The following is an 11,481-nucleotide window of genomic DNA, read 5'->3' as shown; positions in this document are numbered from 1 at the left end:
AATATATTTGCCATTTTCATCCTTAAAGGAGTTGAAATGTAATTGGGATACTCTGTCCAAAAAGCAAAGAAATTCAGAGACTTGTGAGCTAAACTTAAAAGCTTATAGAAGAACAGGGTTTGAGTTAATTTCTGAGTAGTTTCTGTAGAGCAGAAGAATAATCCCCATGGCATTAAAAACAACTCACAGCAAGATTTCAGCCCACGTCACCTGGCCTCTCCAAGTACCAGGCAGCTGTCAGCTAAGGGGACCATCATGGTCAGTCAGAACACAGGTGATTTGTTTGGCCAATAACTGCTTTAAACGTCTTTCAAAATTGATAGCATTAGAGGTTGAAATCCCCATCTAAAGAGATTTCTGACTTCACTGGAAAATCAGCCAATCTAATAACAATAAAGTCAGCTTTCCTACACGACAGCAGTTGGCTGGAGCTAAAACGCTGCTGTCCTCCCCCCCCCCCCCCGTTTGTGTTCATTCCCATGGTCAGTCTCCGTTCTTCATTATCAGGCCTTAGCACCTGGTTTGTCGCATGTGACCTGTGTGCCCATGTGGACGCTTGAGGGTGTGACCTCTGAACCTGAGGCTTTCTGGGCTTCCTAATAGCTGATACCGTGTAGCTGCGGATAAGGGCCCAGGAGGAGAACAAGCCCTGCACTCCTCTCCACTCTCTGTCTCCAGCCAGGCTGTCTTCACTTCACCTCTCGCCTCCAGTCCATATAGGAAACGTGAGAAAATCCTGTTTAGACTCGTGCTGTTCCAGTCTATGACCAGGTACTTTGCCGTCCCTGACCTTGTCCCATTCCAGTGGACTTCTCTTCACCTGCTGAGTTTGATGCAGCCGGACTGAACTGAGCGGTAACAGACCCTCACTTCACGAAGCTCCTGGACCTACCTGGTCTTTCCAGGCTTGTGAATCTCCAGTCTCTGTTTCTGTCATCACATTCCACTGTCCTACCCAGTTTAGAAGGCAGGCCAGCCACCGAAGCCTTAGGAGTGGGTTTGGAAGGGTTTGGTAGATGCCGACCACCATGTAAGGGCAGCTAGCAGAGAGCTCTTCAGTTTGTAGGCAAGGGAGGCCCCTGCGCAGCTGTAAGTAGAGGAGTCTCCAGAGGTGCAGAGTGATAGAGTATGAAATATCAGACACACAGAAAGTCTGATGCTCAGAAGGATATAAAAATAGCAGATACTCCCAGGGACATCTTGAAGCTTTGATCATGCAGGAGGGGGCACCATTGGAAGTCTATAATCCCCTGAAGTTATGACTGAATAGATATTCCTCTGAGGACATGAAGAGGGCAGGAAATGTCTCCAGAGCAACTGACAGAAGCCTCATGTTGTCTGCAGATGGGGCAGATACATCTGGACTAAATGGCCATGAAACTTCGGTGAAGATTCTTTTGGCAGATTCTCTGGGAGTTGATTAATGGAGCCACATCAGTCTGGATATGGGGGAAGTCTCCAGAAGTACACCTTAGGGCTCAGTCTAGGCCTGTGTCCTGTCTGACGTTTTTATTGACAACTGACTGAGGCATCAGGGTCATCAGATTTGCAGGTGATAGAGCCAGGAGTTGGGTGGGGGTGGGGACACAGTTAATACTTTGCATGAAAGAGTCAGGATTCAAAACGATTTCAACAGGCCGGAACACTGGGCTGGAACCAACAAGATTAAATTTAACAGGGATAAATGTAGAGGCCTGCACTTAGGTTAAAACAAAATCAATGGTATAAGTACTAGATGGGGGGTGGACCCGGCTTGACAGCAGTTCTTGGAGAAAAGACCTGGGGGGGTTTAGCTGACTGAAAGCTCAATATGAGTCAACTGTGTGATGTGATTACTAACACCCTAATATAGTCATGTGCAGCATTAACCAACAACAGTGGAGGTGTGTGCCACTGCTTGCTGGGATGGTCAGGCCACCTCTGGAATACAGAGTCCAGTTTTAGGATCATTCTTAAAGAGTGGGCACAAATGAAGGGATTGAGTTGATAGGTAGGCAGCAGGATGGTGGGCATGGACACCGTCAGAAGCTTGCCTGAAGCTCTGGGTGCTGAGGTTTGGGAAATGGACACGAGTCTATTCCGAGTCTCTCAAAGGCACTGAAGCTCCTTCCTGAGATTCAGGGAAATAGTGCAAGCCTACATTCCCTTACTTCCTTTGAGTAGACGCGTCAGGGTTAGGAATCAGAGGGGAGTGTGGGAGGCCATAAGGCAGTAGGAGGGAATCTGGACATCTCCAGCGTGCTCCCATGGGCCGAGCCGCCTGCTGTGGCCACAGCGTGGCGTGCTTGCTCCATGCAGGGATCCAGGCCAACTTGGGTAGAACTGTGCTACCCACACTGCCCACTGCGGGGAGCCTTCGAGCTCCACACTGCACAGGCCAGCTTCTGTGTGACAGGAAGACAAAAGTCTGGAGATGAATTCACAGCCCGGACACTCATGGACTCTGGCTGTGGCACCTGCTGGCGCCATGCTTCTCAGTCTGAGCTACATTTCTCGTGGCCTGTTTTCTGTTCTGGAGAGCCCAGCATGCCAGGGCCACTCTTCTGACACAAGAGTCCAGAGATCGGAAGCACCACAGTGGTGGGGTCATGAAAGGCCGTCTTTTTGGTCATTCACAGGCCATGTGGCTGGCACTAGTTTACCTCAGCTCTGTTATGTCCTGGAGTCTTTAATCATGGAAGTTGGCTAACACTGCTGAGAAGCTGACAGTCTTCACCTAGGGCGAGGCCCGGGGCTGGAGATGAAAACACTTAGTTCCGCCTAGGGCCTAGGAGTCTCAACGCCTCCCAAGTTCCCCAGCTGATCCTGATGTCCTCTGACTATGTTTTCTGAGAGCCCAGCTGGGAACAGTGTGGCCATCAGGGGTCTGGGCTGGCAAAAGGAACACAGGCTTGCATTCCAAGTAACTAGCCAGAAGGTGGGGAGGAAGGTAAGTCTGCGGGGTGGGGACACAGTAACCTCCCAAGGGATGTTTGAGCCCCGAGGAAGCAGCCGTAGAGGGACTTGACTGTTGACAGCTCAGAGTGGGGGACACTCGGTAGTGATGGTGCTAGTGTTGAGTAATGAGTTCCTGGAAGAAGTGCGGTCAGGGTGCGTTAGGTGAGAAGAGGGAAGAGCAGGACTGGAAGTGAGGAGTCCGTGGGAGGACTGGAGAGGAAGGCTTGCTATATCCTGCCCCATGGGGGCAGCCATTCGTTGTGATTTGTGCTGAGGCCCTGAGCCCCAAGATACTATTTGATGTTCTGAATTAAGAGGGGGCAGAGAAGCTCCTTAAGAGCATCTAGGAGAACTCCCCTGGTTCCCTGGGAGTGTAAGTGAAGCTACTGTGTGTGTGTACAAGAAGGCTGGCTTATGTGAGATTTCCAAAAGCCTCTTTCTGGATTTCCTGATGGATTCCAGGCAAATGAATTGGTTTCCAGGGCGCTCCCATCACCTCTGCCCACCACCCCCAGGTCATTTAACTCTTCTAGTTTCTTGTGGGGCTCAGCACTCTGAAAGAAGAGCACTGTTGTGAGCAGCTCATGAACACACATCTGCAAACTGACACTACCTTCAAGAAACTCCGAAGACCTCTGCAGGGGAACATCCCGGAAAGAACTCTCGATTTCCGAGTCGCCGAGTAGTAGACTTGTGTACCGCCTACACAGTCACTCCGGCTTAGTCCTAGCAGTAGATGCCCGTGCAGACACACGGCATTGTGGGATCCCACAGCCTGGTATGGGAGGTGAGACACAGCGTTGTACACCTGTGGGCATCTCACAGCCTGGTGTGGGAGGTAAGATGCACAGCATTGTGGGATCCCACAGCCTAGCGTGGGAGGTGAGATGCACACGTTACCCACAGAAAAGGGAGGCACAGTAGTCAGGTAGAGAAGTCACGAGTCTGCTGACAAAAGTGAGAGGCGAGCCATTCGCTCTACAGAAGAAGGCTCCTGCAGCTGCAGACACTCGGCAGTTAAGAGGTAGGTAGCCCAGGTTGAGGCTAGAGGGTTATGGAGGAAGCGCCAGAACTGCTGGTTGGGAGACAGAGAAGTAACCCTGATGTGGGCCTCATTGCCAGCAGGATTGGGGGACTGTGGAGTGGAATGTAGTTGGATGTATATGGTCTGAGTTGGTCCCTCACTAGCAGGAAGGTAGGGCCAGGGTGTATAGCCTAGAGCAGCTTGGGGTACAGAAGAAAAGGAGCGGTGCAGAGGGGACCCCCTGCTTCATGCTGAGTGCTGTCCTGTGTCACTAATTCTAACACCCATGACCCAGATGGCATCCTATTCTGACCAGTTTACAAATAAGGAAGGCGAAGTTCAGGAGGTAGCCCGGCCAAGATCACACAGAACCGATACTCAAGGTTTTTCCAACACTTGATAAGTCTATACATGACCTTAGGCAGGTTGCTTAAATTCTCCCTCCACTTCCTCCTCTGAAAGAAAGATGGCAGCAATAAGCTCCTGTTCCAGGGACTGCCACCAATTGTGTATGATCTCACCCCTGGCTGTAGAGGCAGGTGAAAAGAGGGTCACGGGAAAGGTGAAGAGAGCCACCCACTGGTGTTATCAACCAAGGACGTTTTTGTGTCACAGTGTCCAGGAGGAGCCTGTGAAGGGTGGGAACCAGGACTGCTAGTGAGCAGTTGAGATGCACATGAGAAGGCTGCTGGGATTAGCCACCTGGAAGAGTACCAACCCCAGTGACTGGGGTTGCCTGGGTAAAGGTCCCCATTAACATGAACTTGGGATCCAAGAGAGACTAGGAAAAATGGTACCCAGCTGTAGAAAGAACAAAACAATGAAGGTAAGTCAGGTCCAAGAAGGTCAGGCTTTAGTCACTGAACAGAAGTGGAAAGCCCAGGGTTCTAGGTGAGGACTCAGGCAGCTGGGGAAGAGGACAGATTAAAGGGGTGGATCCGGCACCCATTCATAGAGAAGAAGTAGCAAGGACTCCTGAGTTGGTCTGGGGTTTGGATCCATGTGCAGAGAAACAACAATAGAGACACTTGAAGGAAGGTGGCCAGTGTGAGCACAAAGGAATGGGGGTGGGATCAGGGCGAGATCTGTCAGGTGCATGGTGGGAAGGTAAGGGAGTGTGGCTAGAGAGAGATGAGCTAGTTTGGGACTCAAGGTGATCATATTGAATTTAAAGGATGAAAAGTCCCCTGGGGGGGAGGGGGAGATGTCCAGTGGGGAGCAGACGCTCCTGGTTGGAAGCCAGGACCGAAGTACCAATTTGGGAATCATCAATCCACATTCATCGAGTACCCCATGCTCAATAGACTTTTGAAATAGGGCCCCTTTGAAGACTGTTCCTATGGTGAAGTTGATAGTTGAGTTTGAAGTCCTGCTTGTCGAGGAGCTGGCTATAGGAGAGCTGAAAACCTTCAGACTGAGCCTACGCTTCTTCATTCAGAGGCTCAAGAAGGGCTCCTGTGGCTCTACCAGCAGCTCCCTGTCACCAGCCTGCTTGCTGCAGGACGGGCATAGGAACTGACTGCCATTAGAGCCGGTGACTTGAGAGAATGGTGCTGCCAACAGTGGAGCTGAGCCAATGAGGGGAGGAAGCAGTGGGAGAAGATGGATGGGGGCTGCAGAGTAGCTTGATAAGCAGGACAGAATTGTAACCCAGAAGGCAGATGTTTGAGTAGTAGATGCTGAGGCTAGAGGAGAAAAATACAAGGGTCCTCCTACCCCAAGCACACTTCAGACCCAGCTTGAGGCTACTTCTTTTGCCCCAGCCTCAAGAAACTCCGAGAAAGCAGCCAGCGTCCTGTGGCCACCCTCATTTATCTGGCTTTCCTGATGTTTCCTTGCCTTTCCAGGATAAAGTTCAGTTCCCTAAGGTGCATGATCTTAAGAGTGTGTCCTGTCTGTCATCTTCAGTGTGTGTGGGCTTTTCAAATAGTTCACAGCTCCCACCCCTCCCCATCCTCTGCAGCTCCTGTTCAGTCCTGCTTGCTTTTTTTAGCTGTTGCTTTGATCACTGTCCCTTCCGGTAAGTAGTGACCTACCTCCTCTGCCTATCAGGTCTCTGGTCTCTTCGAGTCTGCCATGAGAGTTAGGAATCTGCATGGGATGTTGAAAACTCCTAGGAATCCTCCTCTAACTGGCCTCATGCCGTGCTTACTTCTCGTTTCCTCTGCTGAGTCTGCAGATTGGGGTCCACTTAGAGAACTGAGAGGGTAAGAGTCTGTATTTGACCCACTCTTTCCACTGCATGGCAGCACCCCAGAGGGGGGAACTAGAGATCACCTAGTCGACAGGCTCCAGAGCTACGTTTAACTTTGGAGCCTTCTGTGTAGTTTTGAATGCATCAACATACAGACACATGATAGCGGAAGGGCTGCCTGTGTCGGGGCCTGATCCCAGCACTTGGGAGGAGGAGGCAGAAGGCTCAAGACTATACAATAATAAATGGTGGTAATAACAGAAGTGCCGTGGCTGAAGCGTGCTCACCCTTGCCCCATCCTTGCATGCACCGCTCTGCTCTGAGAGAGACCCCTAGAGCATCGCAGAGCACCGCCAGAAGCCAAGTGCTTTGCAGATGGGCAAGGAAACTGAAGCCTGCAAAAGTGAAGGGTTTTGCTTAAGAGCACCAAGAGCAAATATGGGATTTCACTAAACTGTCAGATTCTAGCATCCTAGGACTTAGCCTGCGGTCAAGCACTCTACTGCGCGCTCTCTCTCTCTCTCTCTCTCTCTCTCTCTCTCTCTCTCTCTCTCTGTCTGTCTCTCTGTCTGTCTCTCTCTCTCTGTTTGTTTTTTGAGACAGGGTTTCTCTGTGTGGAACCTGTCCTGGAACTAGATCTTGTAGACCAGGCTAACCTCAAACTCACAGAGATTCACCTGCCTCTGCCTCCCTAGTGCTGGGATTAAAGGCATGTGCCACCACTGCCCAGTTTCTACTGTTCTTTTATGTGCATTGTGTTTGCCATTCATGCAGCTAACAGAGTCTTCAAGGACCTGCTGTGTTCCAATAGACAGTGTGCTCTCTTAGGAATACCTGGTGCCATTCCGACAACTAATGAGAAGCAAAGGCAGACTCTGGGACCCCATGGCATTTTTGGTCAGTGTGTTGTGCTTGGGGACATTAGGAAAGCTATGTCTGTGAGAAGCAGCATTGAGGGAAGCTGAGTATGTGTTAGAGAAGCCTTGTGGGGGTGGATCTCACCTGGCTAGGAAGTGACTCACAACTAAGGGTAAATTAGGAGAGCAGAAAAGAAAAACATGTGCCTATTCACTGAGTCTGGAGCTTGGGAGCTATGACAGTCAGGGGGTTTTATTTTAGTATTAAGTTTATGTTTCAAAAAGATGTTGGTAGGCTGGGTAGTGGTGGCTCACACCTTTAATCCCAGCACTTGGGAGGCAGAAGCAGGCAGATCTCTCTGAGTTTGAGGCCTGCCTGGTCTACAGAGTGAATTCCAGGACAGCCAGGGCTATTACACAAAGAAATCCCATCTTGAAAAATCAAACAAAAACAAAACAAAGCAAAAACAAAACAAAAAAGTCGTTGGCAAAGATAACTAAATATCTTGTCTAGGCTAGGCTTCCTCCCTCCCCTGGAGGTGGGGTGAAGCAAGGAAGTGAGGCTGATTTTTCAAGACAGTGTTTCTTTGTGTAGCCTTGGCTGTCCTGGAACTCGCTCTGTAGACCAGGCTGGCCTTAAACCCAGAGATCCACCTGCCTCTGCCTCCCAAGTGCTGGGATTAAAGTCAAGGACCACCACCGCCCCAGATAAGTACCATTATTTCTATTTCTAGTCTCTTGTTTTTCTGCCCTCAGTAACATGCTGTTTAGGGCATTCTTAGCTGGACTTGTCTAGATGTTTGTGGGATATGTATATTGGTTCTAGGATATATGTGATTCCTAACATGCATATTGAGTGTTTGCATACTGTAATGGTCATCACACTTGCCTACCATAATGTGCGTATCATTGTGTGCAGATATGTGGCTGCTATTATCTACTCTGTGAATATGAGCCAGACACGTTTACATTACATAGTCAGCCAGCATCTCTGGTAATTGTGTTTCCATGCGGTGGTAGTGTTCTATGTTATTGTGTGTGAACATGTTGCTCTACAAGTGTTGTGATGTGTTGTAACTTCATGTGATATTGATAGTAGCTCAAGGAGTGGCTAGGTGTGTGTTTAGCTGTACTGTGTCAGTGTGTCTGGGTGATGTGTCCTTGTGTCACACTCTGCTGTCACTCCAGAAGAGTGTGAGCTCCCAGGGAGGTGACTGATGGAGGCAGAGGAGCCTCTGCCTAGCAGTTCTGAGATGTTGAGGAGAGGGAACTTCCTCTTGGACACTTGGGGAGGAGGTAAGATGGGGGTAAAGGGGTGGGTCTGGCTGGTCAGATGGGACAGATTAATAAAGGACCTGGAGGAGGGAAAGGCGGGGCAGGCGGCTGTGGCTATGGCAGGCAGGAGGCCCAGAAGATGAAAGTGGCCTGGCTGGCGGGTAGGCAGGTGGCCTCTCCCCTGCGCTGTCAGCACTTTTTAATGTCCCCTCGGTGAGGATGTGAAGGAGGGGCGGGGCAGAGAAGCTGGGGCTCACCTTTCCCAGGCCCCAGGAGGTGCGATTTTGGCGGGGCGAGAAGAAGGCTGCTGGCTGGAGGTGGAAGAGCCCTGTTCGTGCCCCTGCTCCCACCCCCACCCCCGCTGAGACTTCACTGGGCTGCTCTGTCTGGAGAAAAGGAGAAGCAGAGTGCAGAGGGCTCTGTGGAGGGCGTGGGGACACGCTTGCAGGTTACTGTCTGTGGATGTATCGGAACCTGAGTAGACAAATGCCCAGCAGGCTGAGTTCATGAGGATGTGTGAGCAAAACCACACATGTCACTGCAGGTTGGAATTTAAAATTTGAAACCACTCCGGGTCTCGGCTTGGCCTGCTGCTCATGGGCGGCCCTGGGCAGGTTATTTAGCCCACTTGAGCTCCGTTGCTTCATCTCTAGGGTAGAGATGAAATGATTGTTTCACAGGAGACTTGGGCTTAAATGGATGTCCGATGGAAACTCACTATGAACGTACTGGTCTTGAACATGCTTGGCAAGAACGCTACCGCTGAACCCCACCCCTGTCCCCCCAGCATCATCACTAATAATCACATGTGGGGTGTGTGGGTCACCGTGAGTGATGGTGTTGGAGGGCTTGGAGGTCTGGGGTCTTTGTGGCTCAGTCACAGGGGCACCTGACCAAGAGAATAAGGAGGTATGGGGCTGTGGGCTCTTTGGGGTGAGTCTGTGAGGGGGTACAGGTGTGTAGATGTTCATATTATGGCTGTTGTGGGTTGTGTGAACAGATTTGGGAAGATCCAGAGTGGTGAGCGTGTGTGGTGAGCGTGTGTGTGTGTGGTGAGGGTGGTGAGCGTGTGTGGGTGATGAGCGTGTGTGTGTGTGTGTGTGGTGAGGGTGTGTGGGTGGTGAGAGCATGTGTGTGTGGGGGGGTGGGTAGGTGGGTGGGTGTGTGGTGAGCGTGTGTGGGTGGTGAGTGTATGTGACTAGAAGTGTGCGTCACTTGTCACCGTGGGTGTGTGTTTGTGAGATTCCTTTGCGTCTCCTGGGGTACATCTGAATGCTCTGGAGCCTTCGATGGACATGCACACCTCAGAGGATATGTTGGCCATTCAGGGCAGGTGTGAGACAGTGTGTCTTTGTGTCCCTGGCTGTACATCCCAGTGTGAATCTGGCCGAATGTGCCTTTGTCTCCGTCGTGTGAGTGTGATGGCCGTGTGTGGTGCTTGGTGTGGCTGTGTGTGCCTGTGGATGTGACAGTGTGTGTGCGTGTGCGAGCTCGAGCGTGTGTTTGGTGAACGGCTCTGCTGCCTTAAGCACCTTTCGAATACATTGGCCACAGCTCATTGAATCCTTTAACAATCTGACTCTGCTCTTCCTTCCCCGTTTTTTCTAATTCAGTTCCTCTTATTACAAAAATAAAAAATAAAGCACTGCCCCTTTCCAGTGGCTGGCCCTGCGGAGCCCCTGCCTCGGGACCAGCCTCGTTTCACTCCATTTCGGAGAAAACGGGAAGTCGGTAATTTTAAAAAATATTTTCTACTTTATTTGGGATTTAATGTTCTTACAGAATCCTGCTGCCTCCCTCTGTCCCCCACCCACCCTCAGCCCCGCATGCAAGAGGTGTAATGGCCCGTTCAGCATATTAGGGGAGCCAGGCATGTGCGTGCGTGTATGTATATATGTGTGAGTGTGTGTGTGCATGTGCACTTGAATAAAAACACACAGAGTTCCACAGCAGACAGACATACAAACACACAGCAGTTCAAATGTACATCCTGACATGACCCCAAGCACTTCACCCTAATACTAAAACACCCCACATCAACAGAGAGCCGTTCTTAGATCCACACACTCCCTCCCCTCCATGGAAACAAAACTCAGAAGAGTCACTAGGGACATGTGGAGCAGGCGGCCAGAGACAGGAGGAAGAAGAAAGACGCAGGCACAGCGAGAGACAGATGGGAAGTAACTCCTGTGCCAGAAAGGGATGTGAATAGAAGGGGGTGTGTTTCTGACCATCTCTGTGCCATGTTTATACCAGAAACACTACGTGGTCAGGAATGGCTCTTCAAGGTCATAGAGGGGTGGGAAGAGAAATAAAGAATATCACCATACCCTGTTTGGGAGGGGTCCCATGGAAGTGAATGGTGTGTGTGTGTGTGTGTGTGTGTGTGTGAAGATATGCTGCTTCAGATTAGCATTAAAATGCCATCCATATATGAAGCCCCATGAATGTTGGCAGAGGCTGCTACAGAGTGGATACAACTGTCTATGTATAAGTGTATATCTGAAAAGCTGATATGTAAAGCTGTGTAAGAACCAAACTAATCATACTAACCATAGCACACGGAGGATCATAACTCCAAGCCCAGCCTGGGCTATATAGGAAGTTCTAGACTATACAGATCCTGCCTCAAAAGACAGTCATAAGATTGTGGAAGTGGGGTTGCATCTATGTATAGACTCTGAGGCTCAGAGAAGTAGGCGTGTACCCTTCTGCTCACATCTGCGTCCTCATCGTCTAACAAAGGCCTGGCACACAGTAGGCACCCAATAAATATTTACTTAAGAATAAATGAGTGGAGGGGGCTGGAGAGATGGCTCAGGGGTTAAGAGAACTGACTGCTGCTCCAGAGGTCCTGAGTTTAAATTCCCAGCAACCACATGATGGTTCACACCCATCTATAATGAGATCTGGTGCCCAGAACACTATATACCTAATAAATAAATTAAAAAAAAAAAAAAAACAAGCAGGCACTAGTGGTGCAGGCTTAAAAAAAAGAATAAATGAGTGTCATGATGAAACTCATTATTTGGGGGAAAAGTAATTAAAAATGAATAAAATAAATAATTCCAGATCCCCCTTCCCATTTAAAAAAAAAAATGAAAGAGCTGGGTGGTGGTGGCCCAGACCTTTAATCCCAGCACTTGTGAGGCAGAGGCAGGTGGATCTCTTTGAGTTTGAGGCCTGTTCTACAG

The sequence above is a fragment of the Chionomys nivalis genome, chromosome 8, assembly GCF_950005125.1.
Source record: "Chionomys nivalis chromosome 8, mChiNiv1.1, whole genome shotgun sequence".
Classification (NCBI taxonomy): domain Eukaryota; kingdom Metazoa; phylum Chordata; class Mammalia; order Rodentia; family Cricetidae; genus Chionomys; species Chionomys nivalis.
Note: the sequence above shows the minus strand (reverse complement) of the source record.